The sequence below is a fragment of the Bos javanicus genome, chromosome 4 (assembly GCF_032452875.1).
Source record: "Bos javanicus breed banteng chromosome 4, ARS-OSU_banteng_1.0, whole genome shotgun sequence".
NCBI lineage: Eukaryota > Metazoa > Chordata > Mammalia > Artiodactyla > Bovidae > Bos > Bos javanicus.
In genome coordinates, this window is record NC_083871.1 from 60,006,188 (window position 1) to 60,030,940 (window position 24,753).

Below are 24,753 nucleotides of genomic sequence, written 5' to 3' on the forward strand. Positions count from 1 at the left end.
TGTGAAACAGGCCTGAGGAGAATAACACATTGCCAAATTCCCTCCAGTGAGTGCAAAATAATACTGTAGGGTCTGGCAGAGAAATAAAATGGAAATCTGATTACTTTGTTTTATTCTATATGGAGATAATGTGTGAGTACATTTAAATACATAATTCAGTGCATTTCAGCTATAGCCATAGATGATGATTTAATGTCAGCCTAACACTAACCTTGCAACATGAGAGCTGCATTTAGAGCTGACAACTAAAAAGAAAGTTGATGAAATTACACTTTATTTTATTTTCTGCAGAGCTAAGCAGACCTGTTTATTCCATTCCTAATGCCAGCTACCACTATAAATTTGAAGAAACTAAACCTACCCAGAAAAGGCCATACATATTAATAAAGCCAAAGGAACTGTCTGCTTATCATACTGGAATAGATTCAAAGAATAAATAAAAAATAAATAAAATATGGAGATCATTTTCATGGGTCAAACTACAGTAAGTGACTTATAGTCCAAATAGATTTCTAATAAATTACCTTTTAATTATATAAAATCCATCATTGTGTTAAAGATAAGTAAATTGCTACTTTTGAAGGAATGTAGAATAGAAAATGCAGTGCAGAAGATAATTTGTAAAAGTTAAGAGTGTAGGAGGCTACTAGTAAGATATTAGGTAGAGACTATCAACATTCTTCAGTAATACTATAGGAGAGCTGAAATATATTACACTGGGAAACAGTTGTAATAATTTTAAGATGATTATTTAAAAAATTGAGTTTCTCCCATTTTATGTATTTTACTTACTTCTTTGGCAACAAGTATAGTGTAGTCAGAAAGTTGAGGCATTGTCTAGTTTAATTCTAACACTAATTTTCAGGCCACAGATATAGCAGATGAGACATTATTAGGAGACGTCCAGAATGCTGTGAACATGGTGAACATGTGAAATGTTTAATAATGCCCATGTAAGATTCAGGTTATGTTGTAATATTCACATCTGAAAAGCAGTCTCCTTTCAAAGGTCAGTTTTCTAACTCCTACTTCTGTGACTTAAGGCTGAGGAGACAATTGGATCTCCTCCCACAACAGAAGGAAATAAAAATAAAAATTTAAGGATTTCATATAATGTTCTTACTTCCTTACTTTAATGACTTTTTTTTTGATAGAAATTTTTATAAAAAAAAAAAAGAATTAAGAACTAATATAATGAATAACATGGGAAAATAAACTCCAATTTTACTTCTAATTTACACAAATAAAATAAAGGGCTAGTCTTAAAAGTAAATTATCTTTGACATAATCAACTTTTGAGTTTCAAAACATTTCTTTTGCTGATTACATATTTTCAGTTGGCTTACAGGGTAGCTTTTAGCAGTGCTTATCTATTTATGCTTAATTAATAAATTATAGCTTATCTTGTTTTCAAACAACAAAAAAAAAGGTATTTGAAGCAACCATCTGTAGGTTTGTCCTGGCTGCAGGTTTTTTTTTTTTTAATTCATTTAATTCCAAATTGTAATATATAAAAATATCTGCCTTAATTGCTACTGCTGCTACTTCTATGTCTACTATTCTGCCACCGCTACTCTTCATGTTGCTTCTACCTCTGCTTCTTTATAGTTACACAGATTGCACTGAACTGAACAAGGGGTTTGGAAATGTCTGTGTCTACCTGGGACATTCTAGAATTATTTCGTCTGCTACATTTGGTGCAGAGTGATTTGGCTCTGAGACCAGGGGACTTCATGGTGCCCACATGGTGAGGTGACTCTGATCTCATGCTACTTTGGATTCTCTTTTCAAGGTCAAGGCTTCTTCTCAGTCCCCAAGACTGACAGGTATATTCTCTAAGGGTCTTCACCAATCACAAGTTCTACAGCTCATTGTTTTCACTAGTCACTTCTACCCTTCTCCAAAGAACTCTGGCTTTATCATTAGTGATTTTAGCTGTCACCTCTTCTTGATGGCCACTTCGGCTCTGGAGAAAATTGCCAAACTGCATACCTCTGGATCCACCCTGTGGTCTCATGATTCTCAGGTCTCATTCAGTTCAGTTCAGTCGCTCAGTCGTGTCCGACTCTTTGCGACCCCATGAATCACAGCACACCAGGCCTCCCTGTCCATCACCAACTCCCGGAGTTCACTCAGACTCACGTCCATCGAGTTAGTGATGCCATCCAGCCATCTCATCCTCTGTCGTCCCCTTCTCCTCCTGCCCCCAATCCCTCCCAGCATCAGGGTCTTTTCCAATGAGTCAACTCTTTGCATGAAGTAGCCAAAGTACTGGAGTTTCAGCTTTAGCATCATTCCTTCCAAAGAAATCCCAGGGCTGATCTCCTTCAGAATGGACTGGTCAGGTCTCATTAGGGTCTGTTTAGTTTATTAATTCTCACAATGAGTGAGACATTTTGAAACCTGGAGCCTAAAAGTGCCTAATATACAGAAACTGTTATTCATATCAAATGGCTGCCATATTGTTCCAGAACTCTTCTCCGTATTTTCAATCTTCTCTTTTTGTATAAGGGTAAGCTCTCAGAATGAATCTAGATGATAACAAACAACATGCCTGACCCAGCAGTTTCATTTGTCACAACTCTGAATATTGCTGTTGTATCTTTAGGTGGCATTTCTGCATTGAATTGAGCCAGTGGGCTGTTTAATACCAGTGCAGTCTATCTGAATTCATATAAACCCAACATCTCCATGCATACAGGATTTTGAAAGAGTTAAAAATAAGACCAGTTAAAATTCAGAGTATAGCTAACCAATACACATAGGTCCAAAGTCTCTCATGACAAGAAATGTAAACTAAAATACTTTAATTCTCAGATTTCTTTAAGAATTAAAATATTCAATAATATTCAGTCACTTTCATTTCTATTAATTCTTGTTGAAGAATTGGTGAAATTGTGACAATCCTATATCAATTTCTTCAACTATAAATGGAAATAATAATACTTATTTATAGTATAAGCATATCATATACTTAGCTTTATACAAATGCTCATTTATGTATACAAGCATATGTATAAGCATATACAAAGTAATTAGAATTGTATCTGAAACATGAAACTCTAATGTTAGCTATCATTATTATTATTATCTACATTTAAAATAAGCAGACCTATGACTTAGCAACTTCATTTATAGGAATTTATCCCAGAAATAGAGGCAGACTAGGCTTTGTGAGGTCAGAAACTTAAGTCACTTAATGCCATCTTAAACATAGCATCTTTAAGAAAAAGAACACAGCAAAATGAATTCAAAATCATTACAAAAGTGAATATATATAATAAGAAAAAAATTAAACCAAATTATAGGAGTCTTAAAAATCAGGTCCCTCCTTTTTTAAAAGCTTTCTTTAGAAAAAAAAAAAAAGCTTTCTTTAGGAAAACCATCAGAAATACTCATGTAAAAATGTTTTCTGTTTGCATCCTGATATCCTCTTGCACCAAAAATCCTCCACACCTCTCAGCATTCAGAGAACCATGCAAGTGACACGTCCTAAAGCTTCTACTTCATTGTATTCATAGTAAACCCACCTCTGCCAAGAAGAATGCACATGTGTAATAAGGATATCATTAAAAGTCTACTACTTAAAGATATGTATGTTCATATACTCATTAAATTTAGTAGACATATAGATACAAATAAGAGGTTGTTTACTACAGCATGGCTTATACTAGCAAACAGAGAAAAAAATAAGGTCTATTAATAGGCAGCAAAGCATAATGGCTGAAAGAGTGAAGTCTGAAGTCAGAGGGACTTGGGTTAAATCAAAGCTCCACTACTCACCGCTGTTTGACTTGAAGCAAGTTACTTAACCTCTCTGTTCTTATGTTTCATTATCTGTAAAATAGGGATAATAATATTTTCTATGTCATTATGTTATTATGAAAAGTCAATGAGGTGATATTTATAAAGGGCATGTAACAGTGCTTGGCACATAGTAAATGTTATTTAAATATGAAATAAATACGAATCTACTTGGAAACTAATTAAGTCCATTACATCCATACAGTAGAATACTATGGACTTCACTGGCGATCCAGGGGTCAAGACTTTGTGTTCCCAGTGCAGGGGGCATGGGTTCCATCCTTGATCAGGGAAGATCCCACATGCTGTGTGGTGTGCCCCCCTCCAAATAAATCAGCACAATAGAATTCTATACAGACAATTAAAAAGTAAAGATAAATTTATATTAAAATTAGATAATGATATTGAAAGCTGTTGTATAAGAAAGGGAAATTACAAACTACAAAATTCAATATATCAAGGATGAGGGAAGAAAAAGAGAGACTTGCTTTTATGCTACTTATAGGTATAGGTAGAGTAGTTCAATATCATACTATTCAGAGATATTATTTGTGTCTAATGTGAAGAAAAATATGTAAACAATTCATGACAGTACAGCATTCATACTTAAGGAAGTTTAAAAACAAATAGTTCCACAATTTTTTTAACCTTCTTCCCATAGGAAAATGGGGTCTATTTCCTCCTCTTTGAACCTAGGCTTTGTCTCTGTTCTACTTGCAGAATAGGATGAGAGTGACACTACCCAGTTTCTGGACTCAGGTTATGAGAAACCTGTTTCCACTTTCTGGTATCTGGTATCTTGGGATATTCATTATCAAACCCAGCATCTGTTCTGAGGAAGCCAAGGCCACATGAAAAGCCCATCTACAGATGTTTGGGCTGACAACCAAGCTGAGGCCCACTAAACATCCTGCATTAACTACTTAACATCTGAGCTAATATGGCTTTTGATGTAAGCCCTACCCCTCTTTTCAGCTGAGGTCCTAGACCTCATGCAGCAAAGACAAGCCACCAACACTTTACTCTGTCCACATTCTTGTTCCCAGAGGTTTTGAACATTAGGACCAGTTTGATGGCATTAAATTTAATGCTGGTTATTATACTATAGATAGACAACAGGCAGGTAACTAGAATATATATGTTTTTCTCATGATCTATTTTATATGCTCTCAGTCAGTGACAGTATCTTCTTATCCAACTATACTTCCAACTTGTGGGTATCTAGAGTATAAGTGGACTCAGTGAGGTCTATGGCATAAATTGGGTGAGGTCTGTATCTTCCATTATCTGCTGTATGGTGATTTGTCTTTCTGCCATTTGTCTATGGATGAGCAAATAAATTAAATTAACCTCATTGAAAGCTTGTTAATGACAGGGCTGGATCTGATGCAAAGGGAAAAGTTTACGCCGCTGCTGAAAATACAAGTTTGGTGAATGCACTAAGGGCTTTGAGAGAATAGTAAAAGAAATCTAGGCAAATCTCACCCAGTAATTGAGAACTAAAGGAAGTGTTTGATATCATAAAAGACATGTTAGACTTAACTGTAATCTGGAAAGGACTGGGCAATAGTTGCATGACATCATTGGAAAGCTGGAAGAAACCTTGGTCAAAGGCATGACAGCAGTCTAGGAAATTAAATGAACGTGGAGTCATTGCCTTTGCATGGTGCATGACGCATACATCCATGTGGAAGGTACCCTATACTGTGTTTATGTGGATTCTTTCCAGGAACCCTACTGCTCTATCAAACTGTGCATGGGTCTGAGATCACTAGACTCTGTGTGTGCATGCATTTCCTCACATGCACGTCTATATGAATCAAAAATGCCTACATATATGTTCAAGAAATTCATAATAGTGGTTAATAACAATTCCTTTTGGAGAGTCTAGGTACAGGATTTAGGGAAGCAGATGGTCTGTGGGAAGAGTGGAGAAACAATTTTTTAATTTCTTTTTTTTTTACAAGAAGAATATTGCTTATGTAATTTAAATTTAAAAATTGATTTTAAATAAATGAGTCTAATTAGAAGCATGGAGTTTATAATTTCACTTCTTGGTTTTCTCACAGATAACATGGCAGTGTTTTTTCCTGGCAAGTTTTCCTCTACTCCCTTTTTGAAAATGACAGTACTAGAGAGTGAGTTGTAAGTATTCCTTTTCAACATGGAATGGTTATAAAATGTCAGACCCTTCCACTTTTTCTTTTTATTATTTAGCTCTAAAGATTTCCAGGTTCTAAAAATAAGATAAACTTCTCTCCTGAGTTTATGTACCTTGGACATATTTTAAGTATACAGTGGTCATTTATGAAGTGCGTATCTAAAGGTGGACATCAAAACTGTGTTTGCAATAATCATTTTTCTTTTCAAGCTATCTCAGAGTGATCCCAGGAAATGTTCCTTCATGATCAAAGCAAATCATCGCCTGGAAAAATGCACTATTTTCAGTTAACTCTGCTATAAGCAAGTGCCAAATGCATTTGAAGACAGAATGTTTCACACTAGAGAAAGTTAAGTACAGCACTAAAAAGCAGCCATGAGATCACCAGGAGAATCTACACAGAAAACATGTGGGCAGACTGCACATATTTATTCAGGGCAAAAGCACCATCAATGCGCACAACTTAGCTTTATATATCCCACAACATGCCCCAGAGAACAACTGAGACTTGAAAAAGACAGAAGGAAAATATGCATGCCTCCCAACTGTCAAAGCAGGCAGTTGGGCAACTATATTAATCATGATGTAAACGCTCTGTAGCATATTCTGTTTCAATGGCATTACATTTCTTTCTCACCCCTGTGGAAAAGAATATAATCCCTAAGAAAAATGGGCAATTTGTACTTGAACTAACTTTAAAGCCCTGACTAAGGACAGATACTGTAGTGTTTCTGTCTCAGTGGATAATAATTCCTGTTAAGAAGACCACAGGCTATAGAAGAAGCCCTAGATGCAAACTCACACAGCAGCTTATGATTAGGGAAAGCTGGTCATGACAAACACATTCTTTCTTTCTTCTCTTTCCACCTCAATTAATATCAACTTCATCACGCCTGACTATCGGGAGCACAAGGGAGGGAAAGGGAAATATACTTTATTAACTCAACAACAGTTACATCCATGCTACTAATTATGACTCAGAAAATCACCTTTCATTTGCTACACAGCTTGTCCACACTACTCTGCCACTAAAGCAGTAATTTTTGGAAGTGAGATGTGGGAAGAAAATATTGAAATTCCACTTATCCTATTCTAGAAATAGAAAAAGGCAATTAAGCTTTACCAATATTTACTGTTGAATGATCCTGGGTTTCCACCCTCAGTCTATATGTCAGAGAGTCACATGTGACATATGCTCCACACAGGATATGGTAGGAAGGGTGAGACTTCCTCCAACTTGCCGTTCTCACTGGTTCCTTAGATTTCAACATATTGCAATGAATTACAGATTGTGTATGCCTAGTTAGAAGGTCTACAGCCTATATTTATAAGGTTTTCAACAAAACTAAATCTTCTCAGCATGGTCAAAGGGCTTCTAAAAACATCTCTGCAAAGAAACTCAGATCAAAGATAAAACTAATGATGCGAGTTCAAGTAGATAAAAAATAAAGTAACAGAGTTAGCACATCTATGCTTAATATGAATTCTTTGCTGTGTTGTAAATTAAAAACAACAATGATTTAATCATATGTGGATCTATGTCAATCCCCTCAATTATAAATTATTTAAAGTCTTCCACAATATTCTCTAATAATGAACTTCTTTTAATTGCACATTATTCTTTGAGATAGTAATTAGAGATAGTTTATATATAGATAGTTTAGGGAACGTATATATATATATATATATATATGTTTAAACATATATATATATGTTGCTACACAGCTTGTATGTATATATATATATATATATATATATATATATATATATGTTTGTATGTATAGATATTGGAGAAGGAAATAGCCACCCATTCTAGTATTCTTGCCTGGAGAATTCCATGGACAGAGGAGCCTGGCAGGCTACAGTCCATGGGTTCACAAAAAGCCAGACATGACTGAAGTGACTGAGCACAGCACATGTATAGATATAACTTATAAATACATATATAAATATGTATTGGGGAATGCATACTGAGTTTTTTAATGATAGATGCATATATTCAAAAATATTGAGGCCGCTTGTCAAAAAAAGAACAAGGGGCAGGAGAGAATTAAGAGCATGTAAGTTCTTAATTTCTAGATGATTTGTTCTGAAATGCTGACAAAGCTCATTTCAGCAAGAAACCACTAAGTTAAGCAGCTATACATTAAAGGGATTACTTTTTTAAAGTACCTTGTTTTGCAAACTTTGGCCTACTCACCTCCAGAGCCATTTTCTTGAAGTGATTAACTTAAGAAATGCATGATGACACACTGGATTCCAAAAGAAAATGTTGATTCACTTAAATAAGTGAGTAATCTCCATCTTTCTTAAGCAATTTAAATGGAAATGATCCATTTTATGTTTTGTTTCTGTGTCTTCTCTTAGGAGAAATGTGCATATTATTTCACAGTGAAAGTAGAAAAGATGGCTTAGAAATTAATATTTACCAGGAAAAACACAGGCAAGGACTGTCTCTGCTCTTTTCCCATCATACAGATGGAAGAGATATCAGAAATCAGCCATTGCGGCCCTCTTCATTGTGCAGACAGGTGTGGCAAGACTGCACAGTTCATTAGCCTACAAAACCAGGACCAAACTCTTTTGACTCATGAACCAGTTATTCTCCAATGAAAGGAGACCAAAGCAGAAACACTGTGGTATTCCTAGAGAGGAGTCTGCTCAAAAAGTTAACTCATATACAATTGGTTTTCCTAAAAGAACTACCTTCCATAGAAATAAAAATAGGAAAAGAGAATGGACATAAAAAGAAGAAAAACAATAATTTTAGGACATAAAACAGTCTTTACATGTGGTTTTAAAGTGATTGCACAACTAACTGATTGCCAACTGGGAATGGTGCACATTTTCATTCTTTGTACAGAATCTCTTTGTATAGTTATGCTCTGGAAATGTTAGAAGATGAAGCACATTTAAGATGGTTTTACCTAGCAGAGTGTAGTGTACTCCACTTGTACTTAATGTACCCCCAGAAAAGTGTGCAGATTTTCCTTGGCTTTGGTGACCCAGTGACTTTTTTATTTTTTTGGTATTATATCTTTCTCTAGTGGGAATAGTTTTACCTTCAAATGAATTTGGCACTTGTGAGTAGCTGAATTAACTAGAAACAATGTACTTTTTCAGGAAGTGATTTACCTTAATTATAAAAGATTCCCCAAGAAATCTTTTGAGCTCCTCACCAACCTAAAGTAAGGTTTTAAAAAATATATATATAGTATCTTGGAGGTTCTGATTCGTTGAATCTGGGAACTACCATTTTTAGGAAGCACCTCTGTGATTCTGATGTAGGATCATACTTTCAAAAATACTGCTTTGTAAGAAACTTTCCAAGTGCTTATTTTAGAGGCAATTCCCTTAAAACGGGGCAAGTACAATATTCCCATAATGTGTTCAGTGCAATAACTGCTTGATATTGTGTAAGCAGATGATGTACTTATTTAAATGAATTTCTCAGTTTGACAATGTGGAATCACATTTGTTGTTGTCATTCAGTTGCTCAGTCATATCCAACTCTTTGCTACCCCATGGACAGCAGCACACCAAGCTTCCCTGTCCTTCACCATCTCCCGGAGCTTGCTCAAACTCATGTCCATTGAGTCGGTGATGCCATCCAACCATCTCATCCTATATCATTCTCTTCTCTCCTGCCTTCAAACCTTCCCAGCATCAGGGTCTTTTCCAACGAGTCGAGTCAGCTCTTTGTGTAAGGTGGCCAAGTATTGGAGCTTCAGCCTCAGCATCAATCTTTCCAATGAATATTCATGGTTGATACCCTTTAGGATTGACTAGTTTGATCTCCTTGCAGTCCAAGGGACTCTCAAGAGTCTTCTCCAGCACCACAGTCTGAAGGCATCAATTCTTCAATGCTCAGACTATTTTATTGTCTAGCTGTCACATCCATACATGACTACTAGTAAAACCATAGCTTTGACTACACAGACTTTTGTCAGCAAAGTAATGTGTCTGCTTTTAAATATGCTGTCTAGATTTATCTTAGCTTTTCTTCCACAGAGCAAGTGTCTTTTAATTGCATGACTGCAGTCACCAAGCACAGTGATTTTGGAGCCCAATACTACATCTTCATAAAATCAAAATCACATACTACCTGTTACAAAGAAGAATGTTTTCAGAGATCACAGAAGTTATAATACATAACTTGAAATACACTATTGTAGGAGTTCCCTAACTAAATATAAATTCTGAAATGCTTTTTACTTGGCTTCAAATAGTTCCCATTGTTTAAGAATAAATAACATAAAGGAGCATGTAATAAAGAAAGCATTTTGCCCTTCAGATAAGTCTATCACAGAACTTGTCAGGATATGGAAATGAAGAACTCCTACATGACATTACTTCTCCCATTTATGACTCCCACCAAATCCAAAACTCCTAACAATACATATGAGCCTCTATTGATCAGGGTTATCTAGAAGAATGGCGTTAGTCCATCAATGGCCATTAATGTGTAAATGCAGATTGACTTAGCAAACAGTAATGAGAAGGCTGAGCGCCCAAAGAATTGATGCTTTTGAACTGCGGTGCTGAAGAAGACTCTTGAGATTCCCTTGAACAGCAAAGAGATCAAACCAGTTAATCCTAAAGACAGCCAACCCTGAATATTCATTGGAAGGACTGATGCTGAAGCTGAAACTCCAATACTTTGGCCACCTGATGCCAAGAGCCAACTCATTGGAATGAGAATGTATGCTGGGAGAGATTGAGAGCAGGAGGAGAATGGACGACAAAGGAGGAGATGGTTGGATGGAATCAGTGACTCAACAGACGTGAGTTTGAGCAAATTCAGGGAGATAGTGAAGGACAGGCAAGCCTGGAGTGCTGCAGTTCATGAGGTCTCAAAGACACACAACTTAGCGACTGAACAACAAGCAAGATAAGGAACTAATATCTTAATGAGAATACAACCAAGCTGGTAAAGAATCAGCCTGCAATGCAGGAGACCCCAGTTCAATTCCTGGGTTGGGAAGTTCCTCTGGAGAAGGGATAGGCTACCTACCCACTCCAGTATTCTTGGGCATCCCTGGTGGCTCAGAAGGTAAAGAATCTGCTTACAATGTGGGAGACCTGGGTTCCATCCCTGGGTTGGAAAGATCCCCTGGAGGAGGGCATGGCAACCCACTCTAGTATTCTTGCCTGGAGAATCCCCATGGACAGAGGAGCCTGACAGGTTACAGTTCATGGGGTCTCAAAGAATCGGACACAACTGAGCACCTAAGCACAGCACAAAGATCTAGATTAGATTCCCGGTTGTGTGCTCTGGGCTGGGGAGGTCTGGAGCAGCAGTTGGATTCTCCCAGCCTAGAGAAGCATGAGCAAACTGAAGCCAGCAGCGTGCAAGAAGAGAAATGATAAGAAAGGAAGGATCTGTTAAACTAAGACTACTTCACAATTTTGACCTTTTCCCAGGGCCCTTTCATATTGAACATTTAAAATGACCTGGCTTCTTCTAGTAGAAGCTGCCTGGCTGAGAGAGATGGCCCACATTTGCAAAAACAAAACAGAATTATAATCCAAGCCCTAATAGCAGCTGTGTGATCTTGTAGAAAACATCACCTCTGTACCTCTCAGTTTCCCATCTGTAAGAGGGGGATATGAATTCCTGTTCTTGGACCTTTGAGAATTAAAGAGATGGGTATGTAAAGTTCCTGATATGGTGCTTCTTCTCTTCATCTGCTCATCTGTTTTCCTCCATCTGCTCACCTTTCAGTGCGGGAAAAAGGAAAGGGGGGAGGCACTTTCCTTGGTGGTACAACTGAAGCATCTGTGAGATTTTTCTGATTTTCCTTACAAATGGGATTTCCCAGTTAGCACAGTGTAAAGAATCAGCCTGCTGATGCAGGAGCCACAGGAGACCAGGGTTCCATCCCTGAGTTGGGAAGATGCCCTGGAGAAGGAAATGGCAACCCACTCCAGTATTCTTTGCCTGGGAAATCCCATGGTCAGAGGAGCTTGGCAGGCTACAGTCTATGAGGTTGCAAAAGAGAACTTTGAGACTAAACAACAATTTCTGTCTTTTTACAAATTCTGCAGCCATTTCCAGGGAGAAATGAATATCACCCCATGAATATGAACTGATTATTTCTAATTTTCTGTCATTTTACTACTCTTATAGAAAAGGTAAATATAGACTTGGAATGTTGTGGATCTTTATGAAATAAAATTAACATTAATTCTTTGAGAGATCATTATATTTGGCACTAGAGGAAATACAAAAAAATATAAGACACATGTCTTTTGCACTTCTGCATAGAACTTAATTGATTAGAGTCTCAAGGCAAGTGAAAAGTTTCACAGCCATAAAAAATTAAATGGCAACTCAAGACATAATAGGAAAGATGTCATGGGGCAGTCATGATTAATTTCAAAATGAATTGCACAGACAATAATTTTTAAATGCTTTTGAAAGAGAGAATGATCACTTCAGTTAACATACTGAAGAAAGTCTGAAGCAGAAATTGGTGGAAATTGGTGACCTATAAACTGAAGTCAACCTTCAGGTCTATTTAGTTTGAAACGCATAGTGTTTTTTTGTTTTTTGTCTTTTTTTTAGTAAGTCACCAACATCAAAATTGAGGAGAACAATGCCTATGGTCCAGGGAAGGCCTTTCTAGACTAAATTGGTTATCCTGGAAATTTAAAGGAAGAAGAAGAGAGAAATCTAATTATAGTCCTACTCTCCATTAGTTCATTCATTTGTGAATAGCATCTTTCTTCTATCTGGGCATTTCTTACACTCTCTGAAATTTATTCCATCTTTCCTGCTGTCAAAAATTCTTGTTAGCAACAACTTTAGATAGACTTACTATTTCTTGAGCTACCAAAGATAATTAAAATCATCAGGATAAAAACCAGCAGTTCCTCCTCCTAGGTGATTATCAGCTGAGAGCTGACTTCACGGGCTGACCACTTCATACAGTGAAAAAGCAGGTAATTAAATCCTCAAATCTGTAGGAATCCACAGGGACTAAACAGCAACAAGAAATTTTACATTTGAGACATTTTGAGAATCAGGTCAATGAATAAAAGATATTTCAGATTTGATTCCAGCATATATCCTGACACAAAGAAGCAAAATAAAAATGGAAGAGCTTTGTTCATAGTTGCTGTCTTTTTACTGAACTCCACAATTTTAGTAGAACATTGAAATATTCTCATTTAAATATTCAGAAGCTCAGGATGGTTTGTTTCCCCAAAATTTTTCTTTATCATATAAACATATGTCTATCACTGTGGAATTTAATTGATATTTACTGCAAGTTGTTTTCAAGACATTTTATTCCTTGAAAACACCCAACATTCTGTGACCCAATCTGCATATCCAAAGGTTTTTTTTTTCTTTATGCAACATTTCAAAGTTGATTCTACTCACATGTCTACCAAGTAATGTAGCACATTTTAATATCTTAACACTTTGGTCTCTAGACTTACCTTCTGAATTTTCATTGACAATCAGGAGAATCACTCATATCCATATGCAATATTTGAAATAGGAGGAAAGATAAATATTTTCTGGCAGAGTAGAGGCACTAACCATACATATTATTCCCGTGCATGCATGCTAAGTCACTTCAGTCGTGTCCCACTCTTTGCCATCCCACGGACCATAGCCCACAGTTTTCTCTGTCCATGGGGATTCTCCAGGCAAGAATACTGGAGTGGGTTGCATGCCCTCTTCCAGGGGATCTTCCCAACCCAGGGATCGAACCCACATCTCTTCTATTTCCTGCATTGGCAGGCAAGTTCTTTACCACTAGCACAACCTGGGAAGCCCCATACATTATTCCCATGCCCACTCAAAACCTCAACATATGGAAATTTGACTTTCAAAAAATAAGAGCCATTTTTCACTTCATACAACTTTTTGAGTTGCTACATAGTATCCCTTTAAACAGACATCATTTCAGTGTCTTATATACAGTAGATGCTTGATTTACTCATTGAACATGAATTCAATGACTAAATGAGATACTTATAACATCCAAGTTTTACTTTCAGAACTTCTTAGAGATATATATAAATATATATATATATATATATATATATATATATGTTATTTGAATACACTAATTATGTGGGAGTTAAGATCATTTTCACTCACTAATAAGATCAACTTCACTCACTAATCTTTTTAAAAGAAGATAAAAACAATTCATTTTGGTCAAACCTGGGGAATCTACAACCTAGTCATATTGTAAGTTAGCCCTGAGGATATCTAAGAATCTACTGTAAATGCTTTCAATTTACAGTTTCAGAGGATGAATGTCATTAGCCCACTAACCTGGCAGCTCAACCTCTTGGTGTTACAATTAAACAGATGGCAACATTTTGTTGAAATATCCACTTTCATAGACATAGAAGAAAAATTGTGGAGAACAAAATGACCTTTGTTGCTGCACAATACTAACATATTTTTCACCTAAACTAATATAGGGAAATAAATAATAATAATGAAGCTGCTTTGAATTTAAAGAAGACCACACTGTGCTGTAAGCAGTGCTGGACAAATAAATATGTCTATTTATTGATTTTTATTTTTGGCTGTTCTGGCTCTTTGTTGCTGCATGGGCTTTTCTCTAGTTACAGTTAGCAGGGACTGCTCTCCAGTCGCAGTGCAGGAACTTCTTGTTGCAGTGGCTTCTGTCCCTGAAACCACAGGCTCCAACATGCCCAGGCTTCAGTAGTTGCAGCACGTGGGTTCAGTAGTCGTCATGCACAGGCTTAGTTGCCCTGAGATATTTGGGATCTTCCTGGATTCAGGATCAAATTTGTGTCTCCTGCATTGGTCACTAAGTCACCAGGGAACCCCAAACATGTCTCTTAAGGCATGTAGTTCTAAAACTAAGAGTTTTAAATTAGGTCCCTCTGGCAATCTCGGCCCCAGAGACAGCATTCTCTACCAAACTGCAAGCAGACTCCCAATTACTAACCAAGACTTCCTGGGATCCTGGATGGTTGACATCTGCCAGAAGGGTCACAGCCAGACATCAGCTCCCCAGAGGAGACACACGGCACCTCTAAGATGCTGTGCATCCAGGAAACTGAGCGGCTGGGATGGGGGAGGTGATAAGATGCACTGCCCTACCTGGGGAGAGTGCGCTTACCAAGCACCTGGTCACCTGAGGTGCTCAGACCTAGGAAGGGCACAAAACGTAGGCCCAACTGAGGCTGTGCCTTTGTGGAGTACCTGAGAACCTGAACCTGAGCAGCTTAGACGTGAGAAGTGCACGCAACCCAGGGCCTGCTTTAGACAGTTCCCCTGCAGAGAAACCTGGAGCCTGAGTAGTGTAGACTGGGAAAGCACACACACCATGAGCGGGGACAAACCCAGTATGGCTCAGACACTGCAAGCACTCCCCACATATGCCAGTGATATTTGTTTGCAGTGTTCCCCCCTCCCCATAGCACAACTGAACAAGTGAGCCTAAGTAAGTGACCACCTTCACCCCCTTGTGTCAGGGTGGAAATTAGACACTGAAGAGACTTGCAAACAGAAGAAACCAAAATAAACAGAGGGAACTGCTTTTGGAAGTGACTGGTGCAACAGATTAAAACCCTGTAGTTAACACCGTCTACATTGGAAGGGGCCTATAGACCTCGAGAAGAAGTATAAGCTGGAACAAGGAACTATCTGAAACTGAACTGACCCCACACTGCCCACAACAACTCCAGAGAAATTCCTAGATATATTTTACTATTATCAATTTTTTAATTTAAAAAAGTTTTAATTTTGTAAGTCCTTTATTACTCCTTTAATTTTCATTTTTATAACCTACTATTACCTTGTGAAAGAAAAGATCCTATTTTTAAAGAAAATTTCATATATATTTTTTATAATTTTTGTGATTTTGTTTTGTTTTCATAATATTGTGTTTTTGAGAGTTTAACCTCTACTCTAGATTTTTAATCTTTTCTTTTTGGTATTTGTTATCAATTTTGTACCTTTAAGAATCCAATCTTCAGTATCCATTTTTACTTAGTGTGGTTACTGGCTTGATTTCCCTCTCCCCCTTTTGACTCTCCTTTTTCTCCCCCAGGTCACCTCTATCTCCTCCTTCCCCCTTCTCTACCCAACTATGTGAATCTCTCTAGGTATTCAGGGCTGTGGAGAACAATTAGGGAACTGATTACTGACCAGATCTGTCTCTCTCCTTTTGACCCCCCTCTTCTCCTCCTGGTCACCTCTATCTCCTTCCTCCCTCTTCTCTATATAACTCTGTGAACCTCTCTGTCTGTTTCAGGCTGTGGAGAGCACATAGGGAATTGATTACTGACTAAATTGTTCTCTCCCCTTTTGATTCTCCCTTTTCTCCCCTTGGTCACCTCTATCTTCCTCCTCCCTCTTCTCTTCTCCATGTAACTCTGCAAACCTCTCTGGGTGTCCCTCACTGTGGAGAATCTTTTCTCCATTAATCTAGATGTTTTATCATTGGTGCAGTATGGATGGAGAAGTCTTGAGGCTACTGTAAGAGTAAGACTGAAAACCAGAGTCAGGAGGCTTAAATCTAAAACTTGAGAACACCAGAAAACTCCTGACTCAGAGAACATTATTCAACAAGACCTCATCCAAAAGGCTCCACACCTACACTGAAACCAAGCTCCACCCAAGAGCCAACAAGTTCCAGAGCCAGACATACCATGCTAATTCCTGCAACGCAGGAACATAGCCCTGAGAATTAATATACAGGCTGCCCAAAGTCACATGAAACCCACAGACACCTCAAAACTCACTACCAGACACTTCATTGCACTCCAGAGAGAAAAGACCCAGCTCCACTCACCAGAACACCAATGCAAGCTTCCCTAACCAGGAAACCTTGACAACCCACTCATCCAACCCCACCCACAAGGAGTAACCTCCACAATAAAGAGAACTCCACAAACTGCCAGAATATGGAAAGGCCATCCTGAATATAGAAATCTAACAGGATGAAAAGACAGAGAAATATTCAGCAGGTAAAGGAACATGATAAATGCCCACCAAACCAAACAAAAGAGGAGGAGATAGTGAGTCTACCTGAAAGATAATTCAGAATAATGATAGTAAAAATGATCCAAAATCTTGAAAACAAAATGGAGTTACAGATAAATAGTCTGGAGACAAGGATTGAGAAGATGCAAGCAATGTTTAACAAGGACCTAGAAGAAATAAAAAGAGTAAATCAATAATGAATAATGCAATAACTGAGATAAAAAAACACTCTGGAGGGAACCAACAGTAGAATAACTGAAGCAGAAGATAGGATAAGTGAGGCGGAAGACAGAATGGTGGAAATAAATGAAGCAGAGAGGAAAAAAAAAAGAATTAAAAGAAATGAGGACAACCTCAGAGACCTCTAGGTCAATGACAAATGTCTGAACATTCAAATCATAGGAGTCCCAGAAGAAGAAGACAAAAAGAAAGGCCATGAGAAAATACTTGAGGAGATAATAATTGAAAACTTCCCTAAAATGGAAAAGGAAATAGCCACCCAAGTCCAAGAAACCCAGAGAGTCCCAAACAGGATAAGCCCAGGGCGAAACACCTCAAGATACATATTAATCAAATTAATGAAGATCAAACACAAAGAACAAACATTAAAAGCAGCAAGGGAAAAACAACAAATAACACACAAGAGGATTCCCATAAGGATAACAGTTGATCTTCCAATAGACACTCTTCAGGCCAGAAGGGAATGGCAGGACATACTTAAAGTGATGAAAGAGAAAAACCTAAAACCTAGATTACTATACCCAGCAAGGATCTCATTCAGATATGAAGGAGAAATCAAAAGCTTTACAGACAAGCAAAAGCTGAGAGAATTCAGCACCACCAAACCAGCTCTTCAACAAATGCTAGAGGATCTTCTCTAGACAGGAAACACAGAAAAAGTGTATAAACTCAAACCACAAACAACAAAGTAAATAGCAATGGGATCATACTTATCAATAATTACCTTAAATGTAAATGGGTTGAATGCCCCAACCAAAAGACAAAGATTGGCTGAATGGATATAAAACCAAGACGCCTACATATGCTGTCTAAAAGAAACCCACCTCAAAATAAGGGACACATACAGACTGAAATTGAAAGGCTAGAAAACTATATTTCACACAAATGGAGACCAAAAGAAAGCAGGGATAGCAATCCTCATATCAGATAAAATAGACTTTGAAATAAAGGCTGTGAAAAGAGACAAAGAAGGACACTACATAATGATCAAAGGATCAATCCAAGAAGAAGATATAACAATTATAAATATATGTGCACCCAACATATGAGCACCACAATATTTAAGGCAAATGCTAACGAGTATGAAAGGGGAAATTAGCAGTAACACAATAATAGTGGGAGACTTTAATACCCCCACTCACACCTATGGATAGATAAACTAAACAGAAAATTAGCAAGCAAACATGAACTTTAAGTGATACAATGGACCAGTTAGACCTAATTCACATCTATAGGACATTTCACCCCCCAAAAAGTGAATTTCACCTTTTTCTCAAGTGCACATGGAACCTTCTCTAGGATAGATCTCATCCTGGGCCATAAATCTAGCCTTGGCAAATTCAAAAAAATTGAAATCATTCCAAGCATCTTTTCTGATCACAGTGTGGTAAGGTTAGATGTCAACTACAGGAAAAAAAACCTATTAAAAATGGAAACATATGGAGGCTAAACAACACGCATCTGAATAACCAACAAATCACAGAAGAAATCAAAATATGCATAGAAACGAATGAATATGAAAACACAACAACCCCAAACCTATGGAATTCAGTAAAAGAAGTGCTAAGGGGAAGGTTCATAGCAATACAAGCTTACCTCAAAAAACAAGAGAAAAATCAAATAAATAGCCTAACTCCATACCTAAAGCAACTAGAAAAGGAAGAAATGAAGAACCTCAGGGTTAGTAGAAGGAAAGAAATCATAAAAATTAGGGCAGAAATAAATTAAAAAGAACCAAAGAGACCATACCAAAAATCAACAAAGCTAAAAGCTGGTTCTTTGACAAGATAAATAAAATAGACAAACCATTAGCCAGACTCATCAAAAAAAAAAAAAAAAAGGGAGAAGAATCAAATCAACAAAATTAGAAACGAAAATGGATAAGTCACAACAGACAACACAGAAACACAAAGGATCATAAGAGACTACTATCAGAAACTATATGCCAATAAAATGGACAATGTGGAAGAAACGGACAAATTCTTAGAAAAGTATAACTTTCCAAAACCGAACCAGGAAGAAATAGAAAATCTTAACAGACCCATCACAAGCACAGAAATCAAAACTGTAAGCAGAAATCTTCCAGCAAACAATAGCCCAGGACCAGATGGCTTCACAGCTGAATTCTACCAAAAATTTAGGGAAGAGCTAACACCTATCCTACTCAAACTCTTCCAGAAAACTGTAGAGGAAGATAAACTTGCAAACTCATTCTATGAGGCCACCATCACCCTAATACCAAAACCTGACAAAGATGCCTCAAAAAAAGAAAACTACAGGCCAATATCACTGATGAACATGGATGCAAAAATCCATAACAAAATTCTAGCAAACAGAATCCAACAACATATTAAAAAGATCATACATCATGACCAGTAGGCATTATCCCAAGGATGCAAGGATTCTTTAATGTCCACAGATCAATCAATGTGATATATCACATTAACAAATTGAAAGATAAAAACCATCTGATTATCTCAATAAATGCAGAGAAAGCCTTTGACATCCATTCAACATCCATTTATGATAAAAACCCTCCAGAAAGCAGGAATAGAAGGAACATACCTCAACATAATAAAAGCCATATGTGATAAACCCACAGCAAACATTATCCTCAATGGTGAAAAATTGAAAGCATTTCCCCTAAAGTCAGGAACAAGACAAGGGTGCCCACTCTCACCACTACTATTCAACATAGTTTTGGATGTTTTAGCAACAGCAATCAGAGAAAAAAGAGAAATAAAAGGAATCCAGATTGGAAAAGAAGAAGGAAAACTCTCACTGTGGATAACATGATCCTCTACATAGAAAACCCTAAAGATTCCACCAGAAAATTACTAGAGCTAATCAATGAATACAGTAAAGTTGCAGGATATAAAATTAACACACAGAAATCCCTTGCATTCCTATACACTAATAATGAGAAAACAGAAAGAGAAATTAAAGAAACAATTCCATTCACCATTGCAATGAAAAGAATGAAATACTTAGGAATAAATCTACTTAAAGAAACAAAAGACCTGTATATAGAAAACTATAAAACACTGATGAAAGAAATCAAAGAGGACACTAATAGATGGATCAGAAGAATCAATATAGTGAAAATGAGTATACTACCCAAAGCAATCTATAGATTCAATGCAATCTCTATCAAGCTACCAATGGTATTTTTCAGAGAACTAGAACAAATAATTTCACAATTTGTATGGAAATACAAAAAACCTCGAATAGCCAAAGCAATCTTGAGAAATAAGAATGGAACTGGAGGAATCAATAGCCTGACTTCAGAATATACTACAAAGCTACAGTCATCAAGACAGTGTGGTGCTGGCATGAAGACAGAAATATAGATCAATGGAACAAAATAGAAAGCCCAGAGATAAATCCACGTACCTAGGGACACCTTATCTTTGACAAAGGAGGCAAGAATATACAATGGAGAAAAGACAATCTCTTTAACAAGTGGTGATGGGAAAACTGGTCAACCACTTGTGAAAGAATGAAACTAGAACACTTTCTAACCGCATACACAAAAATAAACTCAAAATGGATTAAAGATCTAAATGTAAGACCAGAAACTATAAAACTTCTAGAAGAAAACATAGCCAAAACATTCTCTGACATAAATCACAGCAGGATCCTCTATGACCCACCTCCCAGAGTAATGGAAATAAAAGCAAAAATAAACAAATGGACCTAATTAAACTTAAAAGCTTTTACACAACAAAGGAAACTATAAGCAAGGTGAAAAGACAGCCTTCAGAATGGGAGAAAAGAATAGCAAATGAAGCAACTGACAAAGAATTAATCTCAAAAATATAGCAAGGTTATGCTCAAAATCCTTCAATGTAGGCTTCAGCAGTATGTGAACCAAGAATTTACAGAAGCATAAGCTGAATTTCGAAGAGGCAGGGGAACCAGAGATCAAATCACCAACATTCACTGGGTCATGGAGAAAGCAAGGGAGTTATATAAAAATATCTGCTTCTCAACTGACAAAGAATTAATCTCAAAAATATACAAATAGCTCCTGCAGCTCAATTCCAGAAAAATAAATGACCCAATCAAAAAATGGGCCAAAGAACTAAACAGATATTTCTCCAAAGAAGACATACAGATGACTAACAAACACATGAAAAGATGCTCAACATCACTTATTATCAGAGAAATGCAAGTCAAAACCACAATAAGGTACCATCTCATGCCAGTTAGAACGGCTGCCATCAAAAAGTCTACAAACAATAAATGCTAGAGAGGGTGCAGAGAAAAGGGAACCCTCTTACACTGCTGGGGGGAATGCAAACTAGTACAGCCACCATGGAGAACAGTGTGGAAATTCCTAAAAAAACTGGAAATAGAACTGCCATATGACACAGCAATCCCACTGCTGGGCATACACACCAAGGAAACCAGAATTGAAAGAGACATGTGTACCCCAATGTTCATCACAGCACTGTTTACAATAGACAGGACATGGAAGTAACCTAGATGTCCATCAGCAGATGAATGGATAAGAAAGCTGTGGTACATTTACACAATGGAGTATTACTCAGCCATTAAAAAGAATACATTTGAATCAGTTCTAATGAGGTGGATGAAACTGGAGCCTATTATACAGAGTAAAGTAAGCCATAAAGAAAAACACCAATACAGTGTGTTAATGCATATATATGGAATTTAGAAAGATGGTAATGATGACCCTATATGTGAGACAGCAAAAGAGATACAGATGTAAAGTACAGTCTTTTGGACTCTGGGAGAAGGTGAGGGTGGGATGATTTGAGAGAATAGCATTTAAACATGTATATGATCATATGTGAAACAGATTGCCAGTCCAGGTTTGATGCATGAAACAAGGTATGCATGAGGCTCAGGGCTGGTGCACTGGGATGACCCAGAGGGAAGGGATGGGGAGGGAGATGGGAGAGGGGTTCAGGATGGGGAACACATGTACACCCATGGCTGATTCATGTCAGTGTATGGCAAAAACCAACACAATATTGTAAAGTAATTAGCCTCCAATTAAAATAAATTAATTTAAAAAATAATAAATTAGGTCCCTCTGCTGGGTAAATTTAAACCTTTCAAAGAAACAATACCTCTTTCCAGACCCCCATGTAAGAAAAAAACAGATCCCCATGTAAGAATAAAACAATCTATAGCCACAGGGCCAACAAAGATAAACAATTGCTGGCAAACTACCAAAGTTCCTCTAGAGTATATGTATTCATTTAAGCAGCAGAAGGATAAACAGGACTGAAGGTTCTGCTTTGTTCCAGTCTCTGTGGCAATGTTCTGGACACTATCCAGCTGAAAAGAGCAAATATTCACAGCATGTTAAAGGAGTGAGTTTGAACCTTATTGGTTGAGGAAAATAGAGATTTGTGTGGCTTTCTTACTTGCTGGGAATTGTCTCCTATTTCTTCAGTTCTGGCTTCTGACCTCTTGACTCTACCAAGATGGGTCTTGAGTACATTACCCATGAGTTCCTAATTGCAAAATAGTGTTGACATTTTTAGGCTTCACTTTAATACATCTTTCTGCAACACTCAGCATGCAAACCACTCCATTCCCCCAAAGCCCCTCCCCTCTCAGGTCTCATGGACTTGTATGCTACCACTTCTCATTCTATCTCCTGTTAATCTTTCTCCATCTCCTTTGTGGAGCTCTTCTCTGCTTCCTTCCTAAAATGCCAGTATTCCAACTATCACATTCTCTTTAGGTAGAGTTTTATTTCCCCTCATACTTTTAATTACAACTTATTAAAAAAAAAAATTCTACAGTGGTTGCCAGGGTCTAGGGGAAGGAGGGAGAGGGAGTGCCAGTTTAATGAATATAAAGTTTCATATTTGCAAGGTGGAAAGTTCTGGAGATCTGCTTCACAACATTGTGAATATATTTAACACTGCTGAACTGTACACTTAAAAATGTTAAGATGACAAAAAACACATGTGTTTTTTTACCATGATAAATGTTAGAAAGATTATATATTCCAAATCTCAAATTTAGGATAATTTTGATTACAAGCAGCAGAACAGCCATTCTCAGGCTGCTATCCAAAAGTCTACAAGCAATAAATGCTGGAGAGGGTGCAGAGAAAAGGGAACCCTCTTACACTGTTGATGGGAATGCAAACTAGGACAGCCACTATGGAGAACAGTGTGGAGATTCCTTAAAAAACTGGAAATAGAACTGCCATACGACCCAGCAATCCCACTGTTGGGCATACACACTGAGGAAACCAGAATTGAAAGAGACATGTGTACCCCAATGTTCATTGCAGCACTGTTTATAATAGCCAGGACATGGAAGCAACCCAGATGTCCATCAGCAGATGAATAGATAAGAAAGCTGTGGTACATATACACAATGGAATATTACTCAGCCATTAAAAAGAATACATTTGAATCAGTTCTAATGAGGTGGATGAAACTGGAGCCTATTATACAGAGTGAAGTAAGCCAGAAAGAAAAACACCAATACAGTATACTAACCCATATATATGGAATTTAGAAAGATGGTAACAATAACCCTATATGCGAGACAGCAAAAGAGACACTGATGTATAGAACAGTCTTTTGGACTCTGTGGGAAAGGGTGAGGGTGGGATGATTTGGGAGAATGGCATTGAAACAAGTATATTATCATATGTGAAATGAATCGCCAGTCCAGGTTTGATGCATAAGACAGGGTGCTTGGGGCTGGTGCGCTGGGATGACCCAGAGGGATGGGATGGGGAGGGAGGGGGGAGGGGGCTTCAGGATGGGGAACACATGTACACCCGTGGTGGATTCAAGTCAGTGTATGACAAAACCACTACAATATTGTAAAGTAGTTAGCCTCCAATTAAAATAAATAAATTCATATTAAAAAAAAAAGAAAAGCCATTCTCAGCACCCTGGCTAGCGCACTACATGGCTTCAAGATGGCTGCATGTTCGCACACATCTGGCCTAGTAAGCATTAAGGAACTCGCCCAGTAGGATCCAGTAAACACCCTTCTATTTCTCATTGACCAGAACTGAAACACCAGCCACTTTCTAAGCAAATGACTGGTGCAGGAATTGGTATCACTATGACCAGAAGAGACTATTCAAGCTGAGAGGCTTCTCAGAAACCTTTGTTGAGGCTGAAGTTGGACTCAACTTCCCAAAGCACATGGCTGCACAGAGAAGGATGAGGATGCAAAGTCAGACCTCTACCAGCAGGGAAGAAGAAATGTGGGGAAGATTTAGTTGGGCCACAACTGTATCTGTTACACTGATCTCTCCTATGAGCAACAGATACATGAGTACAACTGTTTCTGAAACATGTGCTCTATCAAACTTAAAATGTGCAAAACCAATCATTATTTGCACATCTTCTCATATTGCCCACTGTATTTGAGAACACTTCCACATAATCAAAAGCCTAGTCGAAAGCTTGGAGAAGTCTTCCACTCATTCCTTTCCCTATATAAACAATGATCTCCAATTTCAATAACCTTGACTCTCCTCTCATTTCTATTGCCACTCCCTCCTAACTCATTTCCCTTGTCTCTAGGCTGGCCTTTCCTAATCCGG

General features: G+C 37.5%; 1 long non-coding RNA gene across 4 annotated transcripts in view; it reads right to left on the minus strand.

Annotated features, from left to right (window-relative positions):
* The window catches only part of LOC133246127 (uncharacterized), a 162,096-nt gene that overhangs the window by 55,354 nt on the left and 81,989 nt on the right, over nucleotides 1-24,753 (minus strand). For all 4 annotated transcript variants that reach the window (XR_009735920.1, XR_009735922.1, XR_009735923.1 and 1 more), the window contains one exon: nucleotides 3,784-3,837. This is a non-coding gene — a long non-coding RNA (uncharacterized LOC133246127). The remainder of the gene's footprint in view (nucleotides 1-3,783; nucleotides 3,838-24,753) is intronic.